Consider the following 21737-nt stretch of genomic DNA (forward strand, 5'->3'; position numbering starts at 1 on the left):
CAATTAGTATACCTATCATGAACTTTTGAATATCAACGATAGAGTTATTCTTATTTTCCTCTTCTCCTTCACATTATGGGAATTTCCAGTCATTCATATAGATTCACGGTATTTTAAAACTCTCAACCCATCTTCCCATTTACTCCATTTTCTTCTGTCTGGCATTCACAGTTTAATTATAGTTCTTCTTAATTATAGTGACCCTTCCATCCTCCAGATTGATTGGCTTCTTATCCTGACCCTAATTTCTCTTTTTGCTTAGCAGTCAGTGTCATCAGCAGATACAGGAGACACAATGAAGCAGACAGGAAGAACAGGAAACAGGAACTGGAGTAGAGGTAATATATTGGCACCCAGTGGAGGAAGGAGTGTCTGGAGAGAGGGAAATAGGGAAGACGGCCAGAAACACTCAGCCATCTGCAGTAGTGTCTGCTATGTTAGGCAGAACAGGGCCCCAAACAGAGGTGAGTAGGACTGCAAGGTGGTATCCAAGCCCAGGGAATTTGGGGGACTGGGGCTTGAGGCTGGTGTCAAAGCTGAAGCAGAGGGCAATACCTTTTGTCCTTGATGTTTGGTCATGAACAGTTAAAATATGCCTGCACTTCAGAAGTGCTAGTGGTTAAGAGGACAGGCTCTGGAGGATTCAATAGCCAACTCTATTGTCAACTGTGTAACTTTGAATGAGTGGCTTAACCTTTCTTACCTTCAGTGTGAATTGTGACATGGAGATGCTCCTAAGAGCATGTAAGGTACCAACAGTATACTAACGGTGGCCAATATTATTGTTATTATTGTTTTTTTAATGTTCACTTATTTTTGTGAGAGAAAGTGGGGAGGGGCAGTCGGAGAGGGACAGACCATCTGAAGCAGGCTCTGCACTGACAGCAGAGAGCCTGATGCAGGGCTCAAACTCACAAACCGTGAGATCAGGTCTTGAGACGAAGTCAGACGCTTAACCAACTGAGCCACCCAGGAGCCCCTGTTATTGTTGTTATTATTTACTATTGCTAAAATAGTGTCACTCACTCTGACTCGCTGGCCAGTAGGAAAAAAAACTGCAGAGAAGAAAGCAAATAAATGGTGGAAAAAACAAAGCTTTTGGTTTGCTTTTCTATTCTTTAGAGTGATCCAGGAAATGAATGGAAAGGAAAATTTCTATTAATCCATTTTAACTTAGTATCATGGAAGAAACAGTTAAATGCCCTTGAAAACTAGTCAGCTCACAAATATGGAAATTTATTTCAGAACTTTCCCCGTGGAATATATTTATCTTTGTGTTTTAATTAACTACTATGGCATTTATCCTGAATTTTATTAAGAAACCAATTTCATTCAGAGACTCTAAAGATTAATATGATCTTAAATCACTAATAAAATGTCTTCATGTACATTTCATTTGGGTTTTTAATTTTTATAATAAAGATAAGTAGGCAAATCTGCTTACAAAAATTGGTTTTATCATGGAAAATATTAGAAATTCTAACTAGAATAAAATATAATCCATCTTCAAAACTTCAGATATTTTTTAATGTTTATTTTTTTGAGAGAGAGAAAGAGAGAGAGAGAGAGAGACAGAGCACAAGCGGGGGAGGGGCAGAGAGAGACAGAGACACAGAATCCAAAGCAGGCTCCAGGCTCTGAGCTGTCAGCACAGAGCCCCCCACCCCCACCCCATGGGGCTCGAACTCATGATCATGACCTGAGGTGAGATCATGACCTGAGGTGAAGTTGAATGCTCAACCGACTGAACCACCTTGGTGCCCTGACACTTCAAATTATTTTAATAAAGCAGTAAAATGTATGCCAAAAGTAATTTATTTGTTAATAGAATTAATAAAATACTTCCAGGTAAAGTACTATCTTAAAGAGAAGGCTGCTTTAAAAATATATCAAGAACTCAAAGTATGAAATGACTTTAAGTACTTATTTTATTAGAAAACATTCCATGGTAAAATTACATGTGCAACTCATGTAGATTTAACTTCTCTTCCATATTCAAAACTTGGTGATTTCTGATGGCATTTGATGATGCAAATTTCATTTTCAAGAATTGTTTCATTGGATTCTGGAAACTTAACATGTCCCCCCTGAAATTATTTTGTTTTTGACCATTCTCTGAAGAAAGCCTCTTATAACTTGTTTAACATATGACGTTTAAGAGATTCTGATTCATACAAGGCAAAATGATACCTCAAACAAAAGTGAGTCTGGAGACTGAGTCCCTTTCAGAACCAGAGTATGGGAGAGTTATGAATAATATTTTCGTAGAAGCCCAGAGAGGGGTGGTGGGAGGGATGGATACAGTGGCTTATAAATAAGGTAGGCTAATACCAGAATAAAACTTGGACAATAGCGCCCAGACCACTCATTCTTTAGGGAGAAGCAAAAGAAGAGATTTTTCTGGTTGTTCTTGAGAGTCTACATAATTGGTGGTAACCTGGGGATTTGCCCATCTGTAATGAGGGAATCCAACAGGTTTAAAGGCTGTTATCAGCAATTCAAAATTTACTACTGCAGAATGCCCTTGTAGTAGCTCACTTCCAACATGGCCCCAGGGATCTTCACTGGTGGTAAGGCACAGGTGTGCATGCGCGTGTGTGACTCTTGAGGCTAGGTCAGAAAACACAGCACAGAATCCCCTTCTCTTGGACTACTCACTTTGAAATGTTGTAAGAGAATATAGCATTATTTAATCAGCTGTAACTCAAAGTGTCCAAGGATTATCTCAAGAAAGAGAATTTCCAGTTTGGGAAGGGCAATGATTTACTGGCTACCAGTAGGAGAATTTAGTCTTCTTCGGTGTTCCTCATGATATCACTCCCATCCCTAAACTGGCCCTAAAAGGTCCTTTTCCCATTTAACATTCTGATATAAAAGGGGGAAAACCTCTTCTCCTGGTTAATCTACCATACTAAAGCCAGGCTGGAACTTTAAAAATACTTTCTTAGGTAAATAAGAGAGAATAAAGGGTAAATAAACAGAAAAGAAGTACAGAAGCGTTCTATCTAATACACATATTATACCATTTCATTTCTAGTTAGTCTACATAATTGCATGTATATGTATATAAATGCATGGAAAATGTCAGGAAGCTGAAATGCTAAACTATCATTTATGGTTACCTGTGGAAGGGTAGAGGTGTGTAATGACAGGTATGTGTGAAGGGTGAGGAGTGGAAAGGGAAATCGAGAAGGAAATGAGGAGACTTGGTTTTTAAAAAGTCTGTTTTGTATTATTTGAAAATTGACGATGAGAATGTATTAATGAGACACTTGCATAATTAAAAAATAAATTGTATAATAAAAAAAAAGGCAAGAGCAATTGAGTTACAACCCGGAGACCTCTTATTCTATGATCATTAACTAGGACTACTGACCACATCACCCCTTTCCTACTGAACCTGAGGTCTTCAGAATGCTTGCTACAAACTTTTTCAGTTTCTTACATGGCTAGCTTCCACAAAGGATGTGTCTTTCCAAGACCCACTCTCAAAGAGCTAACCCCAAAGACCTAAGTTTGGGACCTTCAAAGCCAGTACTAAGAAAGCAGATTGCTCCGTCTCCTATTCCACAGTCAATGATTGGAAAACTAATTCTGGGTAAAAAAAACCACTCCAAAACACAGTGTTTAAAACAAGGCTTTTTTTCGGCAGGTCACTGGCTCCAAGTTGGGGATGGTTCTAGACCACCTCATGTCTCTCATTCTTCTTGTCCCAGAAGACTACCAAGTCATGTTCTTCACATTGTGAAAGGCAAGTGTGGGAGGGAGGCAAGCAGAAACATGCAAAATCTCCTAAAAACAGGCTCAGAACTGTTACACTGTCACTTCTGCCCATATTCCTTCAGCCAAAAGCAAGTGGAATAATCTAAGCCCGACATCGGTGGGGTGGAGAAACTTTCTATCTCCAATCAGGAGAAATGCAAAGCCACATTTTAAAGAACATGCATGGAAGGAGCACTGAAGAATTGGAAACAATGATGTTATTTACCATTGTTATCTGCCTGGGACTTTCCAGTTTACTTCCAATTGGCAGTTGGAGAGAGACGTTTCTTCTCATGGTAGCTGAAAACTGGAATGATTTCACCCAGCAGGTGAGATCTGTTCCTAACTATAGGAATTAGGCTTTGTCCTTGCATGCTCCTTATATGACATGTTAATGTCATAGACATTCAGTAGTATAATTAATTCCTTACAAATATCCAGTGGACAACGGTTCCCTATTTTTGGAAATAGAAGATTAAAAATACTGCCCTAGAAAGGGTGCTAGGTTTGTAGTAATCTGTTGTTTTGTGTGTGTGTGTGTGTGTGTTAAAGTTTTGAATTCTTTAGTTCAAAAGAATGCCGAGTCGCCATGTTTTAGAACTCAGGAATTCATAAAACTTCATCAGAGTTCAGAAGATCTCTTTGACTAACCCTATTTGCTATCCAGTCTCCCCCTACATTTCAAAGTAAAAATCTATGAAGGAGTCACCAGAGTTGCTTTTTCAGACAGGAAAGGAAAAATCCCACTCCCACCTCCGCACCCCCAGTAAATAAAAAAGCATTAATAGCTTTAAAAAAGAAAGAGATCATTAAATTCTTAGGTTCTTCAAAGACAAATGAGTGGGGCCTCCTGTGGTCCTCTGACATTTGAGACCTGCTCTAAGGTTATTTCCATGGTTCCCACGTTACTTTCAAGAACAGCTATCACTTGTATTCCTTAGGGTTTTCTTTTCTCTCCTGACTGGTTCTGGAACTGCAAAAAGACTAAGGCTGGAGCCCAGAAATGAACCTGGCGAGTACTGCGCCAGGTCTATCGGAGTGGGGCTGCAGGAGCCCGACAGAGGGCTAGAATTAGTCCCTCCGCGCACCGGGACAGTCATCGCTCTTTGTTAAAGAAACAAATACAAGAAAATGCGGCGGCGGCGAAGCGTGGTGGTGGGGGAATAGATTGTGCCACAACTTTGCGTTTGTAGGCTTAACTGTGCGTAAGAAAGATCATTAGTGAGGCGCTCCAAACGCAGGACAGTCCAGGACACCGTGTCATTGGCTTTTATGCATTTGAAGGCGCGTGAGTGCCCTGCTCAGAGGTTCCCCTTTGTGTGAAAGTGGGGAAACCAGAAGCGTGCAGCTACTGCTGGGTTTTCATTTTCGAATTCGTTAGGCATTGCGACCAAAATACCCCCGCACCAACACACTCCCGCATTCTCGCAACAACAATACTCGGACTTGAGTTACTCAACCGAGCTGACCGAGCGAGGAGCGACAATGGCTTGGTGCGGGCGCCCGCAGCTCGGGGGGCAGCGCCAAGGGGCCGCCCGCCGCGCTCCGCAGCTGCGCGCTGAGCCCCGCCACCCGACCGTCAGCAAACGCGGGCACCAACCGCCGCGCGGCCCGGCCGTTGGGCGGGTGGTAATTTCTGGGAATGGGGCGGGGTCGCGGGTGTACAAGGCCGGGCGCCTGCGAGCGAGGAGGAGGAGCGGGCGGCGCCGAGGGCGCGAGGTTGGAGGGGCGGTGCGCCACCTGCGTCACTGACCGAGGAGGGGCCGGGGCGGGGCTGGCGGCGCGCTCGCGCCCCCACCTTTTACTTAGCCCAGGCTGAGTGGAGAGTGGAAAGGGCTAGGAGTTTCTCCAGCCCCCGGCCCCCGGTAACTGTCAGACTGCCCGAGTGCGGAACAGTCCCTGGAGAAGGGCGGGAGTCCAGAGCTGGGGATGGAGTGACAGCCAGGGCCCGCGGAGGCTTCTGAGAGTGGCGAGGGTGTGTGCGTGCGGTCCCGGCCAGCTGGGAGAAGCGGGCGGGCGCTGCAGGTGCACGCACGGCCCCGCCACCCCCACGCGCCTGCCCGCGTCTTGGGGCTCCGGCACCAGTCCGGGGTTGGAGAGTGGGATGGGGGAGCCCAGAGCAGGGCGCGGGACAAGTGCCCAGAGTCTTTACCTGAGAAGGCGGGTTTGGTAGAAGTTGGGGGATAAGGGGCGGGCGAGAGTCGAGACAGCCACCGAAGCAGGTTGGCCGGTTAGGGGGCCGGTGGGGCCCTGCCGGGTATAAATAGCCAGCCCTGGTTTGACAGACGCAGCGGTGACTGGCTGTGCTGCCCCCCCCCCCCCCCCCCCGCTCCCTCGCCGCGTGGGGAGGGGAGGAGCGCTCGGAGCGGGCGGGGTGGGGGAGGCGGACTCGAGTGTCCTGGTGGCGGCGGTAGGAGGCCGAGGGGGAGGAGCTGAAGCGGGGGGTGGAGGGAGGGGGCCGGGAGCGGGGCGAGGGCGGGGGCCACCATTGCTCCCCGCGCCGGGCTCTGTGTCGCCGCCGTCGCCTCGGCGGTTGGGGATCCGTGGGGCGGCGCGGGCGGGGGGCGCTGCGCGGGCCGGCTCGCCGCTGTTTTGTTTCCTCTTCTCCCACTGGAGCGGCTCGGGCTGCCGGGGAGGCCCCGGCTCCCTCGGGACGCCCGGCCAGCGGCGGCGGCGGTGCTAGTCCTCGGCCCTGCCGGGAGGGAAAGCGACGCCGTGGTCTTCCCGGGCGACGCGGAGAGCAGGTAAGAGCGCGGGCAGCCGAGGCTGGTGGGAGGGAGCGCGGAGGGCGCGGCGATAAAGCCTCGCCGTCCCGAGTGCCTCCTCCTCCCTCCGCACCCCCGCCCCGCGCCTGTGTTGTTTGCTCCGGGGTTTGCCGAGGGTTTTCCGGAGGCTGTGGCGGTGACAACGGCTAGGAACTGGGGAAGGGGGCTCAGTGCCCCCAGGCAACGGTCGGGAAGCGGGACTTGGAGAAAGGGGAAGGCGCGCTGCGCGCCTGCCCGCGAGGAGCACAGGGCGCGGGGCAGGGCTGAGGGAAGAGGTTACGGACCCCGGCGGAGGGGGGGGGGGGGGATGGGCCGAGCGCAGCTGGTCTCGCTGTGTTTACATCTCCGCGCGAGTCACCTCTGCCGAGAAGCGGACTGAACTGACCCGCCTTATCCCGCGGGGAGGCCAGGGCGGGGGTCCGGCTCCGGAGGAAGCGCGTCCTGGGAGGGTCGGGTAGGGCGGGAGGCTGCGGCCGGCGCCGGGGCAGGGCAGCGAGATCGGGGCGGGTCCTGGAAGGCTTGGGCCGCTCGGGGTGGCGTGAAGGGCTGGAAACCAGTTTCCTTCCCCGTCCGGCCTTATCGCCGCCTCTTACCTTTCCTTCTCTCCGCGGCTAGCTTGCCTGGCAGGTTGTACTCGGTTCTTCTTTTATTCTCACTTTCCACTCCGGCCCCCTGCTGCCACTTCCCCCAATTCCCCTGGGGGTAGGGAGGTTTGGCTGTGATAGGAATCTGTTTTTTAAACCAAACAAAAACGGGCTCGGTAACACGCGCGTCCAATGACCGCCTTCTGGATCCTCTGTTGGGGAAGCTGTCCCCTTGGGACCGTGCTACTGGATGTTTGGGGGCGCGGGAAAGGAATGGTTAGGGCTCTGCTAGGGTTGGTGCTGACTGACCGAGCAGCTTTGAGAGCAGGGTAGCCGAGGCGCCCCCCCCCCCCCCCGACCTCCGACCCGCGACCCCGCTCCATTGGGCATTTTTATTCCACGTCGATAAAGGACAGAGAAAATATTCCATAAGGCCAAGAGTAATCCCGATTGCAGTTTCTTATGTGCCAGCATCCTGGGCTCTCTTTCTAGGAGCTAGATTAGCTGCAGAACAGCCTTTAAGTTCTTAGTACTTGTTTAAATGAGTGAGGGGGGGGGGGGTCTTCATTCTAAAACTAAAATGTTCTAAAACTGAACATTTTACTTTAGCTGTGTGGCTTTAATTTTAATCCAGTGATGATAAAACAGTAATCTTGTCTTTGGTAATCAGATTTGCTTTTCTTTTTACCTATGAGTCAATATGGAGAGGCAAATTATGCACTTTCTATAGTGCCAGAATCACAGAAGAATGTACAGTTTACCAACGTAGAATTGGATATTTTCATATCAGAGTTTCTTCTTCTCTTTAAAAGGTAGAATGATTTTATATAAGCCTGGAAATTATTGAATTTCATTTAAGGAATTAAGGAATGATTAAACTTTACATATATATGTGTATACATACACATATATATGTAGGGCAATCCAGTTTATGCAGGACGTTCATATGACTGTCAATGAACTATCTCCTAGGAAACACATGAAGTAGAAAATTGAAGTATCTTGGGCATTTGAAATCTGAATATTTAATGTCAAATTTATTTTTTAAGGTTAGTGACTTAACTAATTACTTTGATTAATCATTGCTTCTCATTTCAGATGTATACTCATTTACAAAATAATCAGTATGATTGGAAGGTATTTGTAACTTTGAGATTTTTTTGTCCTAAATAAATAGGTTGGTAACTTTGGCTGTGGTAGTCCTACCAGTGTTGATGGCTTTACCTACTCATAGATTGTACACCAAGTGGTTTTTTTTTTTTTGTAGTAGTTTTATTGAGATATAATTCATATACCATTTAGTTCACCAATTTAAAGTGTACAGTAATTTTGAATATATTCACAGAGTTGTGCAACCATCACCATAATCAGTTTTGGAACATTTTCATTATGGGAAAAGGAGCTCTGTACGGTTTAGTGGTTACTCTCCCCCCCCCCCTCCCCCCACAAGATTCCCAGCTCTAGGCAACCACTCATCTGTCTCTATAGATTTGCTTATTCTGGGCATTTTATATAAATGGAGTCATACAATATGTGATTTTTCATGACTGGTTTCTTTCACTTAGCATAAAGTTTTCAAAGTTCACATGTTGTAGCATGTGTCATTATTTTTATTGCTGAGTAATAGTCTATTATATGGATGTACCACATTATTAATCTATTAGTTGGACATTTGAGTTTCCACTTTTTAGCTATTATAAACAAGGCCACTGTGAACATTTTTGTATTAGTTTTTGTGTGGCTGTGTTTTCATTTCTCTTAGGTATGTACACAGCATAGAAAATTAATATGCACAAGTCTGTTGCATTTCCATACACTAATAATGAACTATCAGGAAGAGAGATTAAGAAAACAATCCCATTCACAATTGCATCAAAAAGATTAAGATACTGGGGTGCCTGGTTGGCTCAGTCAGTTGAGCGACTTTGAGTCAGGTCATGATCTTGTGGTTTGTGAATTCCAGCCCTGTGTCAGGCTCTGTGCTGACTGTGGAGCCTGGAGCCTGCTTCAGATTCTGTGTCTCCCTCTCTCTCTGCCCCTCCCCCATGCATGCACGCTCTCTTTGTCTCTCTCCCTCTCTCTCAAAAATAAACATTAAAAAAAAATTTTTTTTTAAAAGAATAAAATACCAAGGAGTAAATTTAACCAAGGAGTTAAAAGACATTACTCTGAAAACCGTAAAACATTGATGAAAGAAATTAAAGATAATACAAACAAATGGAAAGATAAACCATACTCATGGATTACAAGAATTAATATTGTTAAAATGTCCATATTATCCAAAGCAATCTACAGATTCAGTGTAATCTCTATCAAAATTCCAATGGCATTTTTTTGCAGAAGTAGAACAGATAATCCCAAAATTTGTATAGAACCACAAAAGACCCCATATAGCCCAAGCAGTCTTGTGAAAGAAGAACAAACCTAAAGATTTGTTCCCTGATTTCAAACTATACTACAAAGCTATAGTAGTCAAAATGGTATGGTACTTGCACAAAAACAGACATCTAGATCAACAGAACAGAGTAGAGTCCAGAAACAAACCCATGCTTATAAAGTTAATTAATCTTCAGCAGGGGAGGCCAGAAGCTACCACAGGGAAAAGACAGTCTCTTCAGTACATGGTGCTGGGAAAACGACAACTACATGGCAAAAGAATGAAACTGGACCACCTTATTATTTTATTGCTTATTTAATTTAAAATTTTTTGGGGCGCCTGGGTGGCGCAGTCGGTTAAGCGTCCGACTTCAGCCAGGTCACGATCTCGCGGTCCGGGAGTTCGAGCCCCGCGTCAGGCTCTGGGCTGATGGCTCAGAGCCTGGAGCCTGTTTCTGATTCTGTGTCTCCTCCTCTCTCTGCCCCTCCCCCGTTCATGCTCTGTCTCTCTCTGTCCCAAAAATAAATAAACTTTGAAGAAAAAAAAAAATTAAAATTTTTTAAATGTTTTATTTTTGAGAGAGGGAGACAGAGACAGTGTGAGCAGGAAAGGGGCAGAGAGAGAGGGAAACACAGAATCCGAAGCAGGCTCCAGGCTCTGAGCTGTCAGCACAGAGCCTGACAGGGGGCCTGAACTCACAAACTGTGAGATCATGACCTGAGCTGCAGTTGGATGCTTAACCGACTGAGGCACCCAGGTGCTCTATTTTTTATTTTTTAAGTAAGTTCTACATCCAGTGTGAAGCCTGAACTCATTACCCTGAGATCAAGAGCTGAATGCTCCACAGATTGAGCCATCCAGGTGCCCCTGGACCACTTTCTTATATAGGAAGATAAACTCAAAGTGGATTAAAGACTTAAATGTAAAACCAAAAACCATAAAAATCCTGGAAGCAAACATAAACAGGAAGCTTTTGGACATGTGCCTGAGCAGTATTTTTTTGCATCTATCTCCTCAGGTAAGGGCAGCAAAAGAAAAGTAAGTAGGACTACATCAGACTGAAAAGCTGATGAAGGGGCACCTGGGTGGCTCAGTTGGTTGAGCGTCTGACTTCAGCTCAGGTCACGATCTCACGGCTGACAGGTTTGAGCCCCACGTCGGGCTCTGTGCTGACAACTCAGAGCCCGGAGCCTGCTTTGGATTCTGTGTTTCCCTCTCTCTCTGCCCCTCCCTCGTTCATGCTCTGTCTCAAAAATAAATAAACATTAAAAAACATTTTTTTAAATAAAAAAAAAGCTGATGAAACTATTAGTGAAGGAGACCATCAACAGAATGAAAAGGCAACCTCATAAATGGGAGATGATACTTGTAAATGATGTAACTGATAAGGGGTCAGTATTCCAAAATATAGAAAGAACTTACAACTCAATATATTAAAAAGTCCAATTAAAAAATGGGCAGAGGACCCAAGTAGACATTTCTCCAAAAAGACATACAGGTGGCAAACAGACACACGAAAAGGTGCTCAACATCCCTAATCATCAAGGAAATGCAGGTCAAAACAACAATGAGATATCACTTCACACATGTTAGAATGGCTACTATCAAAAAGACAAGAAATAACAAGGGTTGGCAAGGATGTGGAGGAAAGAGAGCTCTTGTGTAGTGTTCATGGGAATGCAAAATGGTGTAGCTACTATGGAAAACACTATGGAGTTTCTGCAAAATAAAAGTAGGACTATCGTACAGTCCAGCAAATCCACTTCTGGTTATTTGAAGAAAATGAAAATACTAATTTTAAAAGATATACGCACCCTGTGTTCATAGCAGCATTACTTAGTATGGGCAAGATATGGAAACAACCTGAGTGTCCATCGATACATGAATGGATAAAGATGTGGTATATAGACAGTGGAATATTACTTAACCATAAAAAAGAGTGAAATCTTGCCATTTGCAACAACGTGAATGGATCTAGGAGGTATTATACTATGTGAAATAAGTCAGAGGCAAATACTGTATGATATTATATCAAATGAACAACAAAACAAATGAACAACAAAACAGAAACAGGCCCATAGATACACAGAACAATTTGGTGGTTGCCAGAGGGGAGGGGGGACAAGGGGATGGAAAAAATAGGGGAAGGAGTTAAAAGGTACCAACTTCCAGTTGTAAAATAAATTAAGACATAAATATTCAATGTAGAGCACAAGAAATATAATTAATCTGTAACAACCTTGTATGGTGGTGATAGATGGTAGCTAGATTTATTGTGATGATTGCTCTGTAATCTATATAAATGTTAAATTTCTATGTCATACACTTGAAACTAATATGTCAACTACACTTCAATTTAAAAAATTAGTATCTTGAGTTATTTAATGCCCAAAATGAATCCATTTTGAGTGCACAATTCAGTTAATTTTATTTTTATTTTTATTTGTTTTTCCCAAACTACAATGATATACTACCTTACACCTGTCAGAATGGCTAAAATTAACAACACAGGAAACAACAGATGTTGGTGAGGATGCAGAGAAGGAGGAACCCTCTTTTGCTGTTGGTGGGAATGCAAACTGGTACAGCCACTCTGGAAAACTTTTTGAGGTTCCTCAAAAAGTTAAAAATAGAACTACCCTACTACCCAGCAATTGCACTAGTAGGTATTTACCCAAAGGATACAAAAATACTGATTCGAAGGGGTACATGTACCCCAATGTTTATAGCAGCAGTATCAACAATAGCCACATTATGTAAAGAGGCCAAATGTCCATCGACTGATGAATAGATAAGGAATATGTGGTATAGGGGTGCCTGGGTGGCTCAGTCAGTTAGACGCCCGACTCTTGATTTCAGCTCAAGTTTTCATCTCACGGTTCTTGAGATTGAGCCCTGTATCAGGCTGACAGCACGGACCTGCTTTGTATTCTCTGTCTTCCTCTCTCTTTGCCCTTCCGTCTCTTGTGTGTGCGCGTGTGCGCTTTCTCAAAATAAATAAACATTAAAAAAAGAAAATGCAGTGTATAAATATATATACACAATGCAATATTATTCAGCCATAAAAACAATTCAGTTATTTTTAGTAAACATATAGAATTGTTATACTGTCATTATAAGCCAGTTTTCTTTTCTTTTCTTTTCTTTCTTTCTTTCTTTCTTTCTTTCTTTCTTTCTTTCTTCTTACAAACTTTAATTCAGCAAAGAAAGGTCTGTAAGAGAGGACTGGGGAGATGACACTCCCCTGGGACTCCCCAGAATCAGGGGAGGGAGCCTGGTGGCCCAGCCAGCCAGGGGGAGGGCCCAGGGTCTTCTCAGGCCACCAGGTCCTGCTTGGTGATCAGGGACAGAGCTTTATATGCGTGAAGTTGCTGGACTCAGCACTGGGCCAATGGGAGGCCAGGGAGGCCAGCTCCAGGTGGTCTATCCTAGGGATGGAGAAGTGGAGCTCATCTTCAACATGGTGGGAGACAGCAATGGCAGGGACTGAGTGGGATGCACAGTATCTGACTCCAACAGACTGACAGCAGGACTGGTTTAAGCTTACAAGCCAGTTTCAGAACATTTTTGTCCCCTCCCCAAAATTACTTCTGGTCTGTTTGCATTTACCCTCAATCCCCCACCCCCATCCCAGGCAACCACTGACTTGTGTTTTGTCTCTATAGATTTGCCTTTTCTGGGTAGTTCATAGGAATGGAATCACACAAGAAACATCAGGCTTCTTTCACTTAGCATAATGTTTTTTGGCGTTTATCAATATTGTAGCATGTACCAGTATTTTGTTCCTTTTTATTGCTGAATAGTATTCTACTGTATGGATATACCACATCTTGTTTATTATTGACCAGTTGGTAGGCATTTGGATGGTTTCCAGTTTTGACTGTTGCAAATAATGCAGCTTGAACATTTGAATACAAGTCTTTATGTGAATATATGCTTTCATTCTCTTGGGTAGATACTAGGAATAGAATTGCTGGCTTATCTATTTAACTGTTTAAGAACCTGCCAAACTGTTTTCTAAAGTGGCCATATGTTTATGTTTCTAACAGCAGCGTAAGAGTTCCAGTTTCTTCACATCCTTGTCAACACTAGTTATTGTCTGTCTTTTTTGTTATAGCTATTCTAGTAGGTATGAAGTGGTTAACTTATTGTGGTTTAAATTCACATTTTCTTAAAGACTCAAGGCATTGAGCATTTCATGTAATTATTCATTCATATATCCCTTTTGTTGAAATAACCATTCAAATCTTTTGCCTGTTTTTAAAAAATTTTATTATAGAGTTGTAAAAGTTATATATTCTGGATGCAAGTCCTTTATTAGATACATGATTTGCACATATTTTCTCGTCTGTGGCTTGTCTTTTCATTTTTTTATTGGAGGCCTTTGAAGTGTAATAATTAAACTTTTTTTTTAGAGTTTTAATTTTTTAATTTTTTCAGATTTTTAATGTTCATTTTTGAGAGAGAGAGAGAGAGCAGGAGAGGGGCAGAAAGAGATGGAGACAGAGAATCTGAAGCAGGCTCCATGCTGTCAGCACAAAGCCTGACATGGGGCCCGAACCCACAAACCGCGAGATGATAAACTGAGCTGAAGTCAGACACTCAACTGACTGAGCCACCCAGGTACCCCTAGAGTTTTTATTCTTTAAGTAAGCTCTAGGCCCATTGTGGGGCTTGAACTCATGACCTCACAGTCAAGAGTCATATGCTCTACTGACTGAGCCAGCCAGGAGCCCCCTTCCCCCAAATTTTAATTTTGATGGAGTTTAATTTCCCACTTTTTTTCTTTTATAGATCATTAAAAAAAATTTTTTTTTAATGTTTATTAGTTTTTTGAGAGAGAGAGAGAGAGAGGGAGAGGTAGGGGCAGAGAGAGAGGGAGACACAGAGTCCGAAGCAGGCTCCATCCAGGCTCTGAGCTGTCAGCACAGAGTGCGACATGGGGCTCAAACCCACAAGCTGTGAGATCATGACCTGAGCTGAAGTCAGACGCTTAACTGACTGAGCCACCCACGTGCCCCTATAGATCATTCTTTTGTTGTAAGAACTCTTTGCCTAATCCAAGATATTGAGGATTTTCTCTTTTGTTTTCTTCTAGATCTTTTATAATTTTTGCTCTTAGATTTTGGATCTGTTTTCAGTTAATTTTTATGTATGGCATGAAGGGTCTAAATTCATCTGTTGTATATGGATTCTCTTAGCATAGTTTGTTGAAAAGACAACATATCTATGTTGAAAAAATATCATTTCTCCACTGATTATAAATGTGGCACTCAATTCTGTTCCATTATCTATGTCTGTCTTTTTTTAAAATTTATTTTTAAATTTTTACAGCTTTTTAAGTTTATTTATTTTTGAGAGAGAGAGAGAGAGCATGAGTTGGGGAGGAACAGAGAGAAAGGGAGAAAGAGAGAATCCCAAACAGGCTCCACACTGTCAGCACAGAGCCGGATGCGGGGCTCAAACCCACACACCATGAGACCATGACCTGAGCCAAAACCAAGAGTAGGATGCTCAACCAAGTGAGCCACCCACGCGCCCCTCTATATGTCTATCTTTATGTTTTTACTACTGTGATTTGATTTTTGTGCTCTATGGTAACTTATGAAACCAGGTAGTATAAGCCCTCCAATTTTGTTCTTCTTTTCTTCTTTTTATTTTTATTTTTTAAAAATTTTTGTTTTTAACGTTTATTTATTTTTGAGACAGAGAGAGACAGAGCATGAACGGGGCGGGGGGGGGGGGGGGGAGGCGGTCAGAGAGAGGGAGACACAGAATCCGAAACAGGCTCCAGGCTCTGAGCTGTCAGCACAGAACCTGACGCGGGGCTTGAACTCACCGTGAGATCATGACCTGAGCCAAAGTCGGCTGCTTAACCGACTGAGCCACCCAGACGCCCCCTTTTCTTCTTTTTAAAAGTTATGGCTCTTCTAGGCCCTCTATACAAATTTTAGGATCATATTGTGGAAAGAGCCCAAATGTCCATATAACTGATGAATGGATAAAGAAGATGTGGTACACACACACACACACACACACACACACACACACACACACACACTGGAATATTACTCAGCAATTAAAAAGAATGAAATCTTGCCATTTTCAACAACACTGATGGAACTGGAGGGTATTATGCTAAGTGAAATAAGTCAGTCAGAGAAAGACAGATATCATATGATTTAATTTGTATGTGGAATTTAAGAAATAAAAGAACATAAGGGGAAGGGAAGGAACAATAAGATAAAACAGAGGGAGGCAAACTCTAAGAGAACTCTTACATACAGAGAACAAATTAAGCATTGCTGGAGAGGAGGTGGTTGGGGGGATGGGCTAAATGGGGATGGGTACTAAAGAAGGCACTTGGGATGAGCACTGCATGTTAATATGTAAGTGATGAATCACTAAATTCTGATCCTAAAATTATTATTACACTATATGGTAACTAACTTTGACTTAAATAAAATTTTAAAAAATTTTAGAATCAGCTTGTTAATGTCTGCAAAACAGGCTTGGAATTTTGATGAGAATGCACTGGATCTGTGGATCAGTTGGAGGAGAGTTGCAAATCTTGTAATATTGAGTTTTCTAGTATATGAACTTGAAAATTTCTCTTGATTTAACGATCTTTAATTTTTCTCAGTGATATTTTATAGTATCAGTGCATAAATCTTATACTTAAATTTTTATTTCCTTTTGGTAAGAACACTTAACATGAGATCTATTTTCTAAACTTTTTAAGCATACAGTACAGTATTGTTTACTGTAGGCACAATGTTGTATAGCAGATCTCTACATTTGGTAAGGGATTCCTTTTTAATCCCAGTTTGTTCCTGATTTTTTATCATGAATGGTTATGGGATTTTGTCAAATGCTTTTTCTTCATCTGTTAGCATGACCAACTGTCACCTTTTGCCTAAGACCGTTCTGGTTTTAGCACTGAAATTCCTTCATCTTGGGAAACCCCTCTGTTCTGGACAAACTAGTATGGTTGGTCACCTTAGTGTCTGAGATGATCGTGTGGTTTCTGTCTTTTATTCCATTAATATGGTGTATTATATTAATTGATTCTCAGATACTAAAGCAGCCTTAGTCCTAGGATAAATCTCACTTTGTCATGGTATATAATTCTTACTATATGTTGCTGGCTTTGGTTTGCTAATGTTTAGTTGAACATTTTTGTGTCGATATTTGTGGAAGATACTGGTCTATAGTTTTTTTTCCTTGGGATGTCTTTGGATTTTGTGACATAATAGTACTAGCCTCAGAATGAATTGAGAGGTGTTTCTTCTTTGATTTTCTGTAAGAGTGTGTGCATGATTGGTTATTATTACCCCCTTGAATACATTTGATAGAATTGACCAGTGAAAGCATCTGGGCCTGGATTTTTTTCCTTTGGAAAAATTTTAAACTGTTAATTCAATTTATTTACTTGTTATATGTCTCTTCAGATTTTTTGCTTATTCTTGAGTTAGTTTCAGTAATTGTATTCCTTATGATTTGTCCATTTCATCTAAGCTATTTAACATTTTTGGCATATAGTTCATAGTATTCCTATATGTGCTTTTAATTTTACTAGCGTAGTTTGTGGTGTTCCTCTTTCATTATTAATTTTAGTAGCATGTGTATTCTCTCTTTTTTACTTGGTCATTCTAGCTAAATGTTTGTCAATTTTGTTGCTACTTTCAAAAAAAAGTTTTGGTTTAATTGATTTTTTTCCATTTTCTGCTTTCTATTTCACTGCTTTCTATTTAATTTTTATAATTTTCATCATTCTGCTTATTTTGGGCTTAGTGTGCCTTTTTCTAGCTTCTTAAGGTAGAAGTGTATGTTATTGATTTGAGGTCTAATTTACTGAGCAGGCATTTAAAGCTCTAAATTTCCTTTCAAACACTGGGGTAGCTGCATCCTGTACATTTTTAAATTTCTGCGTTTTAAAATTTGTATTCACTTCTAAATATTTTTAAATTTCTTGTGATGTCTTGACTTCTGGGTTATTTAGAAATGTATTATTTGATTTCCAATTATTTGGGGATTCCCCAAATTACATTGTTCTTGATTTTTTATTTAATTCCCCTGTATTAGTAGAACATACTTTGTATGATTTTCTCATTTTAAATTTTTTGAGGCATTTTTATGGCCTAGTATGTAATCCTTTCTGAAAAATGTTCCCTGTGTGCTAGAAAAGAATATGTGTTCTGCTGTTGTTGGGTGGAATGTTTTGTAGGTGACAGGTCAAGTTGGGTGATAGTTTTCAAGCCTTCAATGTCTGTGCTGATTTTCTGTCTAGCCATACTATCAATTATTGAGAGAGAGATTAAAAGCCCTATTATTACTGGAGTGTCTATTTTTCCTTTCAGTTCTGTCAATTTTTGCTTCATGTTTTGGGGGCACTGCTGTTAAGAAGACCTTTTATCATTATGAAAGATTCCTCTTTGTCTAGTTGTATTTCATCTGGTATTGGTGGAGCCACTCCAGCTCTCTTATACTTACTGTTTGTGTTGCAGATTTTTTTCTATACTTCGGTTTTCAACCCATTTGTGTTTTGAGTCTAAAGTGTATCTTACAGACAGCATGTAGTTAAAATGCTTTGTTTTTTTAAGTAGTGTGATCATTTCTGCTTTTGTTTTTTTCATTTCTGCCTTTTGATTGGAGGGTTTACTCTGTTCACATTTTATATAATCATTGATAGTCGGATTTATATCTGCAATCATATGTCTCATTTCCTTTTTATTTCTTTGTTCATCTTTTTCTTCTGGAGTTAGTGGATATTTTCCAGAGTATCATTTGAATTCCTTTGTTAGTGTTTTAACTAGATTTTTGGGATTATTTTCTTTGCTCTAGGGAATACAGTATGTATCTTTGTCACACTGTACTTCAGATTAACCAATTTAATTATGGTAAAATATAGAAACTTTGCTCCATTTCCTCCCCTAGCCTATCTGGTGGTATTATCATACATATTAAGTTTTTATATGTTAGAAACCCAACTGGACCACTTTATATTCTTTATGCAATTGTATGTGTTTTACAACAAGTAAAAGAGGAAAAAAATGCTTACGTAGTCTTTTATACTTAACACATATGTTGACTTTTATGGTGCTCCTTATTTCTTTTTGTGTAGTTGGGTTATGGGCTGGTTATTTTCTTTCAGTCGGATGGGCTTTTAAGATTTCTCATAAGCAGGTTTGTCATAAATGAATTATTTTAATCTTTGTTTTTTGGGATTGTTTTTATTTTGCCTTTATTTTATTATTATTAGTTTAATGTTTATTTTTGAGAGAGAGAGAGAGAACGAGCAGGGGAGGAGGGGTAGGGAGAGAGAAGGCGACACAGAATCTGAAGTTGGCTACAGGCTCTGAGTTGTCAGCACAGAGCCTGATGCAGGGCTCGAACCCACAGACTGTGAGATCATGACCTGAGCTGAAGTCGACCACTTAACCAACTGAGCCTCCCAGATGCCCCTGTTTTTGCCCTTATTTTTGAGGAATAGTTTTGCTGGACATAGAATTCTTTGTTACAGAAATTTTTTCATTCAGCACCTTGAATATGTTGTCTCTTGCTTTCTGACCTCAATTGTTTACAATGAGTTATTCTTTCTGTGCTGTCAAGACTTTCTCTGTCGTTGGCTTTCAATAATGGTATGTCTAGGTGTGGATCTCTTTGTGTTTATTCTGCTTTGGATTCATTAAGCTTGAATCTATGGATGAATATTTTTTCAAAAGTTTAGTAAGTTTTGACCATAATTTCTTCAAATATTTTTTCTGTTCTCCTTCTCTGTTCCTTTTTGGACCTCACATTACACGTAGGTTGGTGCTTGATGGTGTCCCATAAATCTCAGAGGCTCTGTTCATTTTTTTTTTATTCTTTTTTTCTGTTCTTCAGAATTGGTAATTTCTATTAATATATCTCCAAGTTCACGGACTCTTCTGTCATCTCAAATCTGCTATTGAGCTCTGTTAGTAAATTTTTAATTTTGGTTGTAGTTTCCAACTCTTGAATTATACTTTTCATCTCCAGAATTTCCATATTTTCCTATTTTTTAAAATAGTGCCTGTATCTTTATTGAGATTGCTCATTTTTTGAGTTACAGTTGTCATCCTCTCCTTTAATTCTTTAAACTTGGTTTCTTTAATTGCAGATAAAATTAAATTTTAGATAGAAGATGATATCTAAACTGTGTGTTAAATCCTAAAATATTTGTTGTATTTCTAAATTATGTTCAATAATTCTCATCTATATTTCATGATGTGCGTGAATGTAATTGCTCATAAATGCTAAATTTCATCTGATAGTTTTTATTTAAACATAACTAACAATTTACTTAAAATTACTAATGTTTATTGATATGTAGGATCAGTGTACAATTGGAAAGATATGCCGTTATCTGAAACCTTGGCTCAGTTTCTGAACGATTATACAGTATAACATATATTTGCTTGTCCATATTTTTTATAGTTAACCAGTTCTCTCATGGTTAAGTACTAATGGGTAGAAAAAAATGGAAGAAGCCTAAAAGAGCGATATGTGTGAGAATGGTTACAAAATATCAAAATGTTCCTATCAGCCAGCACATTTAATAATAATAATATTAATTCATTTTAGGTCCTTGAAAGATTGCAGTAAACAAGATAAATGCAGTACTTGTTCTTATGGAACTTACATTTTAGTGGAGGAGACAAGCATTAAACATATAAACAACAAAAGGGGGGGGCACCTGGGTGGCTCAGTTGGTTAAGCATCTAACTCTTGATTTGGGCTCAGGTCATGATCTCAGAGTTGTAACATAGAGCCCCATGTTGGGCACCGTGCTGGGCACGGGGCCTGCTTAAGATTCTCTCTCTCCCTCTCACTGTGCCCCTTCCTTGCTCGTGTGCACGCTGTTTCTCTCAAAAACAAACAAAAAAACCCCCCAAAAATACAAGAAGCAAAGACATATAAACGAATAGCATAATTTTAGGATAATTTTTATAAATATAATGAAGAAACAAAATAGGGTAATGTGATATCAAATAGAGACTGATAGGGAAGCTACATGGAATTGGAATATAATTGGAAGGGGGGAATCATGATGGAAATGTCTTTGTGAAGGGGTGGGACTTGAGGTGATATCTGCATGATAAGTGAGGAAGATTCTGTCTGTGGATGATCTGAAAGAAGCTGTAATCTGAGAATAGGAGGTGCTTAAGCTTGGTGTGTTACAGGAACAGGGCCACTGTAGTTGGAGCTCAGCAAGCCAGTGAAGAAGAGATGAGAGATGAATGAGGTCAGAGAATTGGGGTGGGCTAGCCCTGGGTTGATTTTTACATAGACCATGTTGAGTTTAGATTTTTTCCTTTTTTTTTTTTTTTAAGTTTATTTATTTATTTTGAGAGAGAGAGAGCAAGCTGGTTATCGGGGAAGGGTCAGAGAGAGAGGGAAAGAGAGAGAATCCCAAGCACTGGCAGTGCAGAGTCCGACCCAGGGCTCGAACTCACAAACAGTGAAATCATGACCTGAGCCAAAACCCAAAGTCAGACGTTTAACTAACTGAGCCACACAGGTGCCCCTAGGTTTTTTTTTCTACATGTGGTGGGAACCCACTGGAGAAATACTTCAGTGACCTTCATTCTGGACCAAGGAGTTAATTGACAGCCTGGTTGTAACTTTATTCTTTAACAGTTTTTGAGTGTGAGTAAACATATGTAGAATTTTCTCTAAATGATTTTAGCTTCATAAAGAACAGCAGGGAAAATAACTTTCCAGATGTTTCTTAGTTGAAATTTAGCTACCTAAAACTAAAATAAAATACCATATCTTTGAAACTTTAAATTTGTAATACAGTTATAGCAATGGCAGGCATTCTTATGATAACAATTTTAATTAATTCTTGTTAGTATTATAAAATTAGACTTTCAACTATTCGTAATTATAGGCAAAAAATATACAGATAACATGATGTAGTTAGTTGTTTGATGACTGACTTTCTAAATAATTCGGTATATAACTTTCCCCCCCTTACTTCACTAGCAAAAACAGTCAATTATTTTTGTTTGGCTAACTAATATTAACACAAAATAATTATGACCTCAAATTACTTCAGATTAAACAGTGTGGAGTATAGTCCTCCAAAGTTTTATGTGAATGACATTTTTGAAGATAAACTACCTCTTCAAAGTACCACTATTGGTTATTAAAAAAAAAGTGAGCTATCGTTTTTATAAAGTGAATAGTAACTTTCAATATCTCTAATATTTCCCTTTATAATTG

General features: G+C 41.0%; 1 protein-coding gene across 12 annotated transcripts in view; it reads left to right on the forward strand.

Annotated features, from left to right (window-relative positions):
* The first annotated feature begins 6249 nt into the window (after positions 1–6249).
* The window catches only part of ELF2 (E74 like ETS transcription factor 2), a 93991-nt gene continuing 78503 nt past the window's right edge, over positions 6250–21737 (forward strand). For 7 of the 12 annotated variants that reach the window (XM_047855251.1, XM_047855257.1, XM_047855254.1 and 4 more), the window contains exon 1: positions 6251–6506. The gene's annotated coding sequence lies outside the window, so the exon portion shown is untranslated. Of the gene's footprint in view, positions 6507–7904; positions 7924–21737 lie in introns of those variants that run through there. The other 5 variants (XM_047855246.1, XM_047855250.1, XM_047855253.1 and 2 more) reach the window with 3 other exon arrangements.

The sequence above is a fragment of the Prionailurus viverrinus genome, chromosome B1, assembly GCF_022837055.1.
Source record: "Prionailurus viverrinus isolate Anna chromosome B1, UM_Priviv_1.0, whole genome shotgun sequence".
NCBI lineage: Eukaryota > Metazoa > Chordata > Mammalia > Carnivora > Felidae > Prionailurus > Prionailurus viverrinus.